General features: G+C 44.3%; 1 long non-coding RNA gene across 1 annotated transcript; it reads right to left on the reverse strand.

The window, feature by feature from the left end:
- LOC126508568 (uncharacterized) lies at positions 1-5478 on the reverse strand. The gene is made up of 4 exons (XR_007593876.1): positions 5355-5478; positions 1002-1182; positions 637-732; positions 1-66 (listed from the first exon to the last, which is right to left on the reverse strand). It is a non-coding gene; the product is annotated as an uncharacterized lncRNA (long non-coding RNA).
- Positions 5479-10797: the final 5319 nt, after the last annotated feature.

Raw genomic sequence — 10797 nt, forward strand, 5'->3', positions numbered from 1 at the left:
ACTCCGCCAAGCTCTGTGGTGCACACTAGGGTAAAGTCCCATGGGTGAGAAAAGAGAATGCCCCATCTGGAATGAAGAAGAGGGTCACAACTGAACGAACAGTTACTATCATCACGCAGAATGAAAACAATACCTGCATTCAAAACAGGTTTTCTTTCTTCAAACACCTGCTTAGTGAAGACTTTTAAACATTTTAGTTCCAATCTTGCCTCCAGAGAAGCCCAAGTGGGCAGCAAGTGTCTATCAATATATGCAATATCAAATATATTAAAAAATCAAGATAAATGGTTCAAAAATACTCATTTTTAATTTTTATTTTTTTAAGACAGGGCTTATGTGCAGCCCTGGCTGTCCTGGAACTTGACCTATAGAACAGATTGGCCTTGAACTCAGAGAAAGGGCCTGCCTCTGTCATCTTCCCCCCCTTTCTTAACTATGGAGTTACCATGACTCCTTTTCAGTCAATAAAATGTGTGCTATTCAAAAAGAAAGAAAGAAAGAAAGAAAGAAAGAAAGAAAGAAAGAAAGAAAGAAAGAAAGAAAGAAAGAAAGAAAGAAAGACAGACCTGGACAATCACAGTGGGAGTCAAGAAGGCTACAGCTCAGTGGGCACCCGAGGCTCCCTGTATGCCTCACCTGCTCATAAGAATTCAGTATTTCATTTTCAGCCCTTTGGTCCTGACAGCCCAGGATCTGAGGTTGGCCAGGTCTCCTATGACAGCTCTTTGATCTCTGTAATTAAGTAGGGCAGAAACAAACAGGTACCAGCTTGGAATGTCCTTTAGGAAGGGCTGGATCCCAATGAGATGATGGCAGAGAACCTCCTAAAAGCTCTTCCACGCCATCGAGTATATCACATTAATACTGCTCCAAATTACAGCTACTTATGAAATGCATACAGATTTAGTGAAGTTGCAGTCTGTCTTTCTGACAATGATAGTAATAATAATATTAAGACATATAAAAAGACACGGAGGCACAGTAATTCATCTGCTAGTTACCTCTCTGAGTTCCGGATGTGGCCACTTTTGCAAATCCTTCACAGATTTCCCAAGTTATGATGTAACTCCGATGCTTCAAAAATTACCTGCTCAGCAGGTGCTTGGGCAGACTTGGATTTTTAATTATTATAACCACCATTTATGAGGCATTAACCATGTTCCAGTACTGTGTTAAGCACATCTATAAAAGTAATAATAATAATTGGTCTTTGGGGTAAGCTTTACAAAGAGATGGTTCCCCGTCACAAATAAGAACAACAGGTAGACAGGATTGCTTAAAGAATTAGTCACTGCCCCAGCTGATAGCTATAATCACACCAAGTATGTGAGAGTCAGGAAATACCATGAGGTTACGAAGATTACAAAGGACGGAGATGACTATAATTAGTCACCTTAAAGTGACTACTAGAATGCAATCTCATAATTCATTTCTATCCCTGAAGCTCTGGCTCAGTCTCTCAGAGAACTGTAAGTCAAGGATGCTTCCTTCCCTCCACTTCCCCTCAAAGATCTACGAGGAGCCCCCAGGTACGGCAGGCAGTGCGCTGAGCCTAAGGCTCTCTTGCCCTGTAGCATCTGAATACGCTACAAGGCTGCAGATGGTAGGAGGACTCCTGTGTCAGAAAAGAACTGGCCGTAGCGGCAGGTACACACAAACACCTTCACCTCACTCCCACATACAGAATCAAGTATTTATTTATTTATTTTGTTTTTTCGAGACAGGGTTTCTCTGTGGTTTTGGAGCCTGTCCTGGAACTAGCTCTTGTAGACCAAGCTGGTCTCGAACTCACAGAGATCCGCCTGCCTCTGCCTCCCGAGTGCTGGGATTAAAGGCGTGTGCCACCATGGCCCAGCTCAGAATCAAGTTTTTAAATGTTATTAAAAAAAAAAAAAAGCTATATATGGGCATATATCTGTTTTGTGAAATGTATGATTATCTGAGCCAATATCTGGTGATATTGGACGTAACAGTAAAAAAAAAAAAAAGGAAAGGAAAGGAAAGGAAAGGAAAGGAAAGGAAAGGAAAGGAAAGGAAAGGAAAGGAAAATGAGCTATCTCAGCTTTAAAGCTCACACTTGACAGCTGAGGCGGTGACTCCCCTACAATCCCAGCTGCCAGGAAGATGAGGCCAAGAGAATGGATGTTGCTTTGACAATACCTGGGAAATTTTTTTTTTTTTATTTCTTTTGTTTTTGGTGGGGGGGGGACGAGGTTCTGTGTAATAGTTCTGGCTGTGCTAGAACTTGCTTTGTAGAACAGGCTGGCCTCGAACTCACTGAGATCTGCCTTCCAAGCACCAGGATTAAAGGTGTGCACCACCGTGCTCAGCATACATTGGGAAATCTTATCTCAAAATAAAATATTTTTAAAAATCTGAAGTCAAAAAAGTGGCAGTTGTAACTTAGTGTTAGAAACCTCAACACATATGCACAAGGCCCTGGGTTCAAGCCTACTACTGGAAAAGAAAAAAATTCTTAAATTCAAAAACCTTGCTATAATTACTGCATGTAAAGCAATCTTTTTTTGACTTTTAAAAGGTTGTTCTGTGGGGAGTTGGCTCTGTTGGGAGCACTGACTGCTCTGCCAGAGGTCCCAGGTTCAATTCCCAGCACCCACATGGTGGCTCACAACTGTCTGCAACTCCAGTTCCAGGGAATTTAATGCCTTCTTCTGGCTTCCACAGACATTACTCATACACACACAGGCAAAACACAAACACATAAATAAACCTTTAAAACAAATTGTCCTGTATGAGAAGCTGGCTTGGTCATTTTGCTGTCATATGATGCCATGTTCCACTAGACCAGCCTCAGGAACTGGGAGATCAGTGGCAAGCAGAGGAAGGCTGGGCCAGTCAGTCTCTCAAATTGTCTCAGCACCACAGAGTAGCCCGAGAATGATGCAAATTTAGGGTAGAGGTGTGAGAGTAAAACTGAGTGAGAAGAGGAGGCTATCTCAGCTCTAAGACAGTATCCTGGTCAGAACCCAGCCTTAAGCCTTGGATCCCAGAGAAACATCTGCTCGGTGCCTTCGGCACAACCCTCGGCCGCACAGCTCTGTTGGGAAGCCCACCTTCAGATTTGGGACAGCCCGGAGGGCAGAATCAACACCAGAAGCTGTGTTTACTTAGGTTGTAGTGAGGCAGGCTTCCCAAGGAGTCATATTTACTCAGGCCTCAAAGCTTATTAGCTAGATTAGGGAGCAATTTGCTTACCCTGTCAACCGTTCTCTCTCTCTCTCTCTCTCTCTCTCTCTCTCTCTCTCTCTCTCTCTCTCTCTCGTTTATATGCATCTGTATCTGAGGTCCATTGGTTTGTGGAGGGGGTAGATTGTAGTGCATGGGTGTGGGAGGGCCTCCCAATAGGCTATTTCAAACCATCTATTTCATTTAATCTAGGGGTTCCCCCATCTAAATATTCTTGTTTTAAGATGAAAGGAATGGGCCATTAGCTTTATCCCATTCCTGGCCTCTGCTTGCAGGACTTTGGACCCCATTCTCACTTCCTGAATTTGATTCCATAAAAACGTCCTTGGTCTGGAAAACAAGCAAAGATATCAACAGTCACTGGCTCCCTGCCATTGCTTGTTTCACGGTGAGCCGGTGTGAACCTACCCAACTACCGATTCTTCTATTGCTATGACAAAATGCGTGACAGAAATAACTTTTAAAGAATTTTTTATGGCTCATGATGTCAGCGGGCTCAATCCTTTGTTGCTTGACCCTTGTACTTGGGCAGAGCATCGTTGCTGTGTAGGCACAGGTGAGAACGATTCACTTCATAACCAACCAGGAAGCTGCCAGAAATAGTATAGCCCTGGGACCACAATCAGCGACTTACTTCCCTGGCCTAGAGTTTCCACAGTCCCCCAAAACAGCACTTGTTAAGGGCCAAGCGTTCAAAGCCTAAGTCTATGGGAGGCTTTTCATTTTCAACCCTTAACAGTCTCTGGTTTTATGTGTATAAAGTAATTAGCATAGCACCCAGGTTGTAGTAAATAGTACCTGTGAGCTGTGAGCTATTATCACTGTTAAAACACGGTGGTCTGGGCTGGACACGGCTCAGGGATAGAGTTTGCTTAGCGTGCGTGACAGCCTCAGATCAGCACATAGGACGACAAAAATAATAATAACAAAAATGAAAGTAAAAACCTCTCCTAAACAATTCTTTTTGTAAGCTTATCCTCTTCTTATCCCTTGAGCCCACAGGTAGTAAACACAGGAAAACAGAATTGTTCTGCTCACAGGAACAATCTACATGATAGCCAGGATCCCCCAACTCTTGGAAACTGAAGTAAAACTAGCCACAATCTGTTCAGATTCTACAAAGGAGAAATGATTTTCCCACTCAGGTAAATCAGTGCTGAATCTGATTTTAAACTTCTTGAAGATTCTAGACAATTAGATAACATATGTTGTAAGACTTCTTTAACTCCTGACTTACTGAAGATAGCAAATGGTTTTCTTAGAAACAAAAGAACGGCCCTCTGTTACTCGTTTAGTTCACATTGCATGGTGAGTGTGTGTGTGTGTGTGTGTGTGTGTGTGTGTGTGTGAGTGTGTGTGTAGCAAGCTTACCGCTAAAGACTAACCCTTGAGCCTGAGGTCCCAAACCAAATGCCCTGCGCCACCCTCCTCTGTCTTGTAGGATCCATCTACTGCTCCTGCATAGATGATTCCCCACAAAGCCTCTGTTGCAGAACTGTGGATAAACTAATAGATTTTAGTGTCTGGGGAGAGGGTAGCATGAAGGTATTTAAGGTAATGGGCCCATGCTCTCTAAAAACTATCCAAAACATTTTTTTGAGTGAAACTTTGGCAATCTAAGTACCTACCATGCCTACATTTATCCTGGATCACCAGGATGTCTGTGGGACTTAAAAAAAGAAGTGGGGGCCATGCTTGGAGACACAGTATTTACTCTCCCAGGGATAAACAGAGGCTGTGCCCACCTTTTCCTCCCATGCTCCCAGGTCTGTCACTCTGTCTTTTGTACGCAATTGATTCTTTTTGGAAACCAACTATGGAAGACCTAAGTTCAAGTAGCAATGGATTTGGAGCCCCGAGAGTTGGGGAAACATCACTGCCAAACCTGACCTAGTCCAGGCACCTCTAAGATTTTTCTTTCTCAAGGCCTTGTATTAAGATAAGAGAGCCCTAGCTGCCCTCTGCCCAGAGGGAAGGCTTAAGCGAGTGCCTTAGAAAGCTTCGCTCTGGGGCTAGCCAATTGCGTTCTTAGGAAGCACATGCTCAGCTCTCTAGCGTGAAGCTAGCTGCTGTGGAATGTGTCTGATAGGTCTCTAATCTAAGCGGTAGATTAAAACCTTTTCAATGGCTATAAAACAAATACTCACCATGTTAAAAACCACAACTGAAACTGTGCAGTCAGGTCCAGCGGGGCCTGAGTCCAGAAGGTGTCCTACGGGTGAGCTTGGCATGTGAACACAAAGTGCTTCCAGGAGGAGGTGGAATACGAGCTGGGCTTGCTGTGCCCAGAGAATACTTTTTTCCGCCCCACCTCCACCTTAATCCACCGCTCAAATATTGTCTTAGCAACCGTTTACTGATTAACTCTACCCAGCTGAACAGGCCAGCATCAATGCTGCCGCTGGAATTCTGACTTCTATCGCATCCTCACAAAGTTCCAAGGCCAGAACAGATCTGAGGTCAGCTAACCCAAACTCTCTGTCACTGATAGGCAAGACACCTGAGGACTGCGTCAGCACACTTCCTGGGAAGGCTGATCTTGTTGGCTGTGGCTATCTGGCCCAAAGATCCACCTTTGAAGAAGTAGGGTTAAGAAGTAGTTAAAACACAAAGCACACGTCAACAATCAGGCCCACCAGTGTCATACTAACACCCAAGCATCTCTGAGATTTGATCCACCCCACGGACAAATTGCATGACCATTGCCATTCATTGAATTATGCCTCAACCCAACCCAGACACTAGAGAGGCAGCCATATTGTCGCTATCAAGACAAACCTACAGTCATTGTGGAGGGGGAGTCTGGACCCAATAAGAGCTCCATGGCGGCAAGACTGGCTCTTCCTGTGTACATCCAAGCCCAGCCATCACCGTCTACCCGACACACAACTTTTCGTGCAGTTTTGCTAGGCCACACTGAATTGTGTGATTTGTACTAAATGTTACAGAATTCATTATGAATGAGAGAAATATAAAGCATCGGAAATATGGCAGAAGGTGAGACAGGGATAAAAAGATGGCTCAGCAATTAAGTGTACCAGCTACTCTTCGAGAAGACCTGGGTTTGATTCCGAGCACCCATGAGGCAGCTCACAACTACCTCTATATAAATAACTCTAGTTTCTAGCTCCTGTGGGAACCAGGTATGCATGTGGTATACTGGTATATATGCAAGCAAACACTCATACAAATGAAATAAAATTACATTTTTTTTTTCACTTACCTCTCCAAACGCCTCTGGGTTTCTCTATTTGGAGAGATGTTCCCATTCGTGAGAAAAGTGATGAAGATACTGCTTCCATTAGAAGACAGCTTGATAACGGTCCATGTGAAGTCAAAGGCAAACACTGGGCTAAAATCCTTACATGGTATCTTCCAGCAGCTCAATGAAGTGCATGTTCTTGTGAGCCCATCTGCAAGATGGAGAAACGAAACTTAGAATAATAGAGACTTCAGAGACCAGAGACCCTGAGGTAGTGCCTGATTCTGGGAAAGGAGCAAAGACTGGGCTGGGTTTTAAATGTTGGGTAGATTCTGATATCAATAGTTAGGTAGAAAGGCAGAAGTTCTGTGAGGAAACATGGTGTGGGAAGTCCTTCTTTATATACCTTGCTTTTTCTAGTTAATAAAGAAGCTGTTTTTAGTCCGCGGCTTAACAGAATATAGCCAGGCTGGAAGAGATATAGAGAGAAAGTGGGCAGGGTCAGTGAGAAGCCATGGAGCCACCAGAGGGGAAAGACATGAGCAGCCAGCTGGAACCTTGCCAGTAGGCCGCGAGCCTCAAGGAAATATTTAAAATAATAGAAATGGGTTAACCAAAGATATAAGAGCTAGCTAGCAATATGCTTAAGTGGCTAACCAAGCAGAGATTTAAATAATAAAGTTTCTGAGTGGTTATTTCGTGGTCTGGGCAGGTAGAAACAAAAACAAGTGGCCTCCTACTACAGATTGGTGGCCCATGTGGCTAACTAACTCCACTTAAAACCTGAGAGAGTTTGGGAAGGAATTCTAGACACACACACACACACACACACACACACACACACACACACCAGAGTTCAGTTTCTTGCTTTGTTTGCTGGTGGCAAGCAGAGACATGGCTCCTTTAAGAGGTTTCCTGACTCAGCTTTAGTGGCAAGAACTTCATGGATTCTTTAAGGGAAGGGTTCCTGATTCGTGCCAGTTACAGGAACAACTCTGACTCTTTTCAGAGCCAGTACCCAGGGCCACTGCAACCAAGCTGCTCACCATTTTAAAAACTCTCCAGGGCAGAAAGGGATTACAGATAAACAATAGGACAGGTTCAGACATAAAAGACTTCTAAATAAGACACATGTGTTTTTTTTTTTTTAATGTACACAGGCTTTGGAGAAAGAAGAAAAAGACTATAGAGAGTTATAAAAGGATGTAAATGGTTTATAATAAAATAAATATTAAAAAGTAATAGAGTAAAAACAAATGAGCCATGTTAAGATGGAATATACACAGAGAGCCTGGATTATGTATATTATTGTGTTTTCTTTGAATTTTTTGACTGTGAAGGAGCTAAGTACAAAGAGACATTTTACTGTATGGGCTGCTAAGCTAAACCAACCTATATATTTAAAATGTATCCTGATTCCAAAATTTGGGTCTAAGGATTTGTTGCTTTGGAAAAGAAGTCCTGCTTTTGTTTCCACAGAAGATGAGAACCTGTGAATCAATTTCAGACTAATGTAATTTGATGAACCAAGACCCCCTGAAGGTCGCCATAAACACCCCCCTAAATACTTTGTCCAACAAAAAGCAGGAAGCAGTTTGGAAAGAACTGAGCCCAAATTCCTAAGTATTTGTTTATAGATGTTTGTTTACATTTAAAGAGAAAAAATATACTATAGAGATTTGCATTGGTATGGATCTTGGTTTACTGATACAAATTAAGATAAATATACATATTTATTTCTGCTCTTGATCAAGGTATTGTGTTTGTGCAGCTTATTTGAAAATGTAATGCATAATTAAGAACTATAGGTTAGTAAATAATCATCTATAATAGTCAAGCTTATAGTCATGTTAGTTAGGCACGGTGGTATACTCCACAATACCAGCACTCAGGAGGCTAAGGATGGACACCCTTACACCCTAGGCCAACCAGGACTACATAGAGAGATATTGCTTCAAGATAGAGTCAGGATTGGAAGGGAGACAGGGAAGGGAGAAATCAAGAAAACACATAGTGCTTGATAGAAGTTTCAGACATGCAACAGGAGTCGGCTGGGTCTCAGAAAATGAAACACCAAAGTCCAGCCCTGGGACAGGCTGAGCGTTTTTTATTAACGGCAGCTGGAAGGCCTTGCTCAGCTTCCCTTGTTTCTCCCTGCTCTCCAAGCTCAGCAAGAGGTTTCTTTTTGAAATTACCTTACCAGACCCAACAAAAGGACAAGGTTGCTTTCTATCCCCTTCAAGGCTCCATTAGCCAGGAAAAATTAAACTCAAGACACAGTAGCGGCTGTCCCCACATCTAGACACCATGGTCACAAGCCGTGGTCAGCTCTTCAGCCCATTTAGGCTCCCAACACCATTATACATTCTTTGGGTCCATTCAACATCCAACTTGAAAAATCCTCTCCTACTCCCCAAATTTACCTACTGGCCTAGCTCGATTTCCATTGTTGTGATGTAAACACCGTGACCTGAAGCAACTGAGGAAAACAAGAGTTTATTTCACTTTACACTTCCGCCTCACAGTTTGACAACACTGAGGGAAGCCAGGGCCGGGACTCAAGGAAGGAGTCTGGAGGGAGGAATGATGAAAGGAAGCTTCCCAAGGAACTCACGCTCAGCTACCCATCCTATACAGCCTAAGCCCACCTGCCTAGGGATGGTGCCACCCGCAGCGCGTTGGCCCCCTTCTACATTAATTAGCAATCAAGAAAATGTAGCTGTACTCAGCAGCCAATCAGATAGATTCTTCAGCTGCTGTTCCTCTTTCCAGACAGGTCTCACTAGATTGTATCAAGTTAACAATAAAAACTCATTAGCGTGAGCTTCCTCTCTCCACTCCTCTGAAGACCCGCACACAGTGTCTGGGTCTCATCTGGTTCCTGAATCCCCTTCCGTGGAGCCTTTGTGCGTGTAAATGAGTTTGGATCCTTGAGCCCCTTTAGGCTTACTGTCTGTTCACTGCAGTGAACCTTCATGGGGTAGCGGGAGCCACTCACCACCTAAGTTCATTAGGCAAAGAAGAGAAGCAGGTGCAGAGCAATGTGAAACAGCGTGGAGGTATGATGAACTTTCCAGGAGCCAATGGAAAGTCAGAAGGTGATTCAAGAAAGGCCGGGGAAGTCAGCCCTCTGTTGAGATAGGAGCGGCAGGGCTGTGTCCCTGGCACCTGGCCGCCCGCATGGCTAGCTAATGCCCGAAATAATTACACGGAAACTGTATTCTATTAAACACTGCCTGACCCGGCTAGTTCCAGCTTCTTATTGGCTAGCTCTTACATATTGTTCTAACCCATTTCTAATATTCTATGTAGCCCACAAGCTGGCTTACCAGGAAAGATCTTAACCTGCGTCTGTCTGGAGCGGGAGAATCATGGCGACTCCTGACTCAGCATCTTTCTCCCAGCATTCTGTTCTGTTTTCTCCGCCTACCTAAGGGTTGGCCTATCAAATGGGCCTAGGCAGTTTCTTTATTAATAAGAAATCACTCCCACATCAGCCCTCGAAGGTGGATGAGTGGGCGCCAAGGGAATGTGAGTTGTGTCCCAGCAGTGGCAGGGAGCTTACAAAGATGTTTAAGTTAGGAGGCTGCCTGACCTAATTCGTTTTAAAAGGCTGCCCTGGTGATTAGTGGGGCGGCCGAATACTGAGCAGGGTTCAAAGAAGGAAGGGAATTAGTAAGGGAGTTGGTGACTCAGCACACATGGCCAGGAGTGGCCGAGCAAAGACAATAGAGAAGACGGGAGATATTTCCCCGGGCTCTTGAGAAATGGGCTTGACAATTAGATGGGAAAGGTCAGAGAGTGAGAAAGGTTGGCACTGCTGGCCTGGTCTGACAAGTCACGGTGTCACCAGACACCAGCACAACAGATAGATGCAGAAGGGAGAGGCAAGGAGGGAATGGGGACACCAAGCTCCTCATCCCTCCTCGGGGTCACAGCCACCAGTCCTATCACTGAAGACAGGCCAACAAAAGAGAAGGAAATGTAACCAATGCCATGGGGGCTTTTGAAAACAAAGACCTAGAGACCAAGGGGAAAGTTTCTGTTCTATGCATAGATTCCATGAAGAATGGACAATCATAGGGATGTGATGGGATAAAGGGGTCCCGGGGGTAACAGGCCTCCTTCCAGATTCTTTCTGGCCTCTCTGTGTGGCGCTTCCTCCTCCTGAGTGTAGGGCTGAACAGCTCTGCAGACAGGTGCTCAAGTCCAACAAGATGGGTCAGAGATTTCTTTCGATGGAATCTGTCTCTGGAAAGTAGGAGAAGGTTAGAAATTACTTCTAGGGTTTGTGACCATCTACAGGGAAGAGCCTGAGACCAGCACAGTTCAGCATGGCGGAGCTGAGCCGCTCCTGCCTCAGAGCCATTTGGTGGCCCTGAGCTGTG

Source organism: Alexandromys fortis, unplaced genomic scaffold, assembly GCF_014885135.2.
Source record: "Alexandromys fortis isolate MF-2015 unplaced genomic scaffold, M_Fortis_MF-2015_v1.1 scaffold_79, whole genome shotgun sequence".
NCBI classification, from domain to species: Eukaryota; Metazoa; Chordata; class Mammalia; order Rodentia; family Cricetidae; genus Alexandromys; species Alexandromys fortis.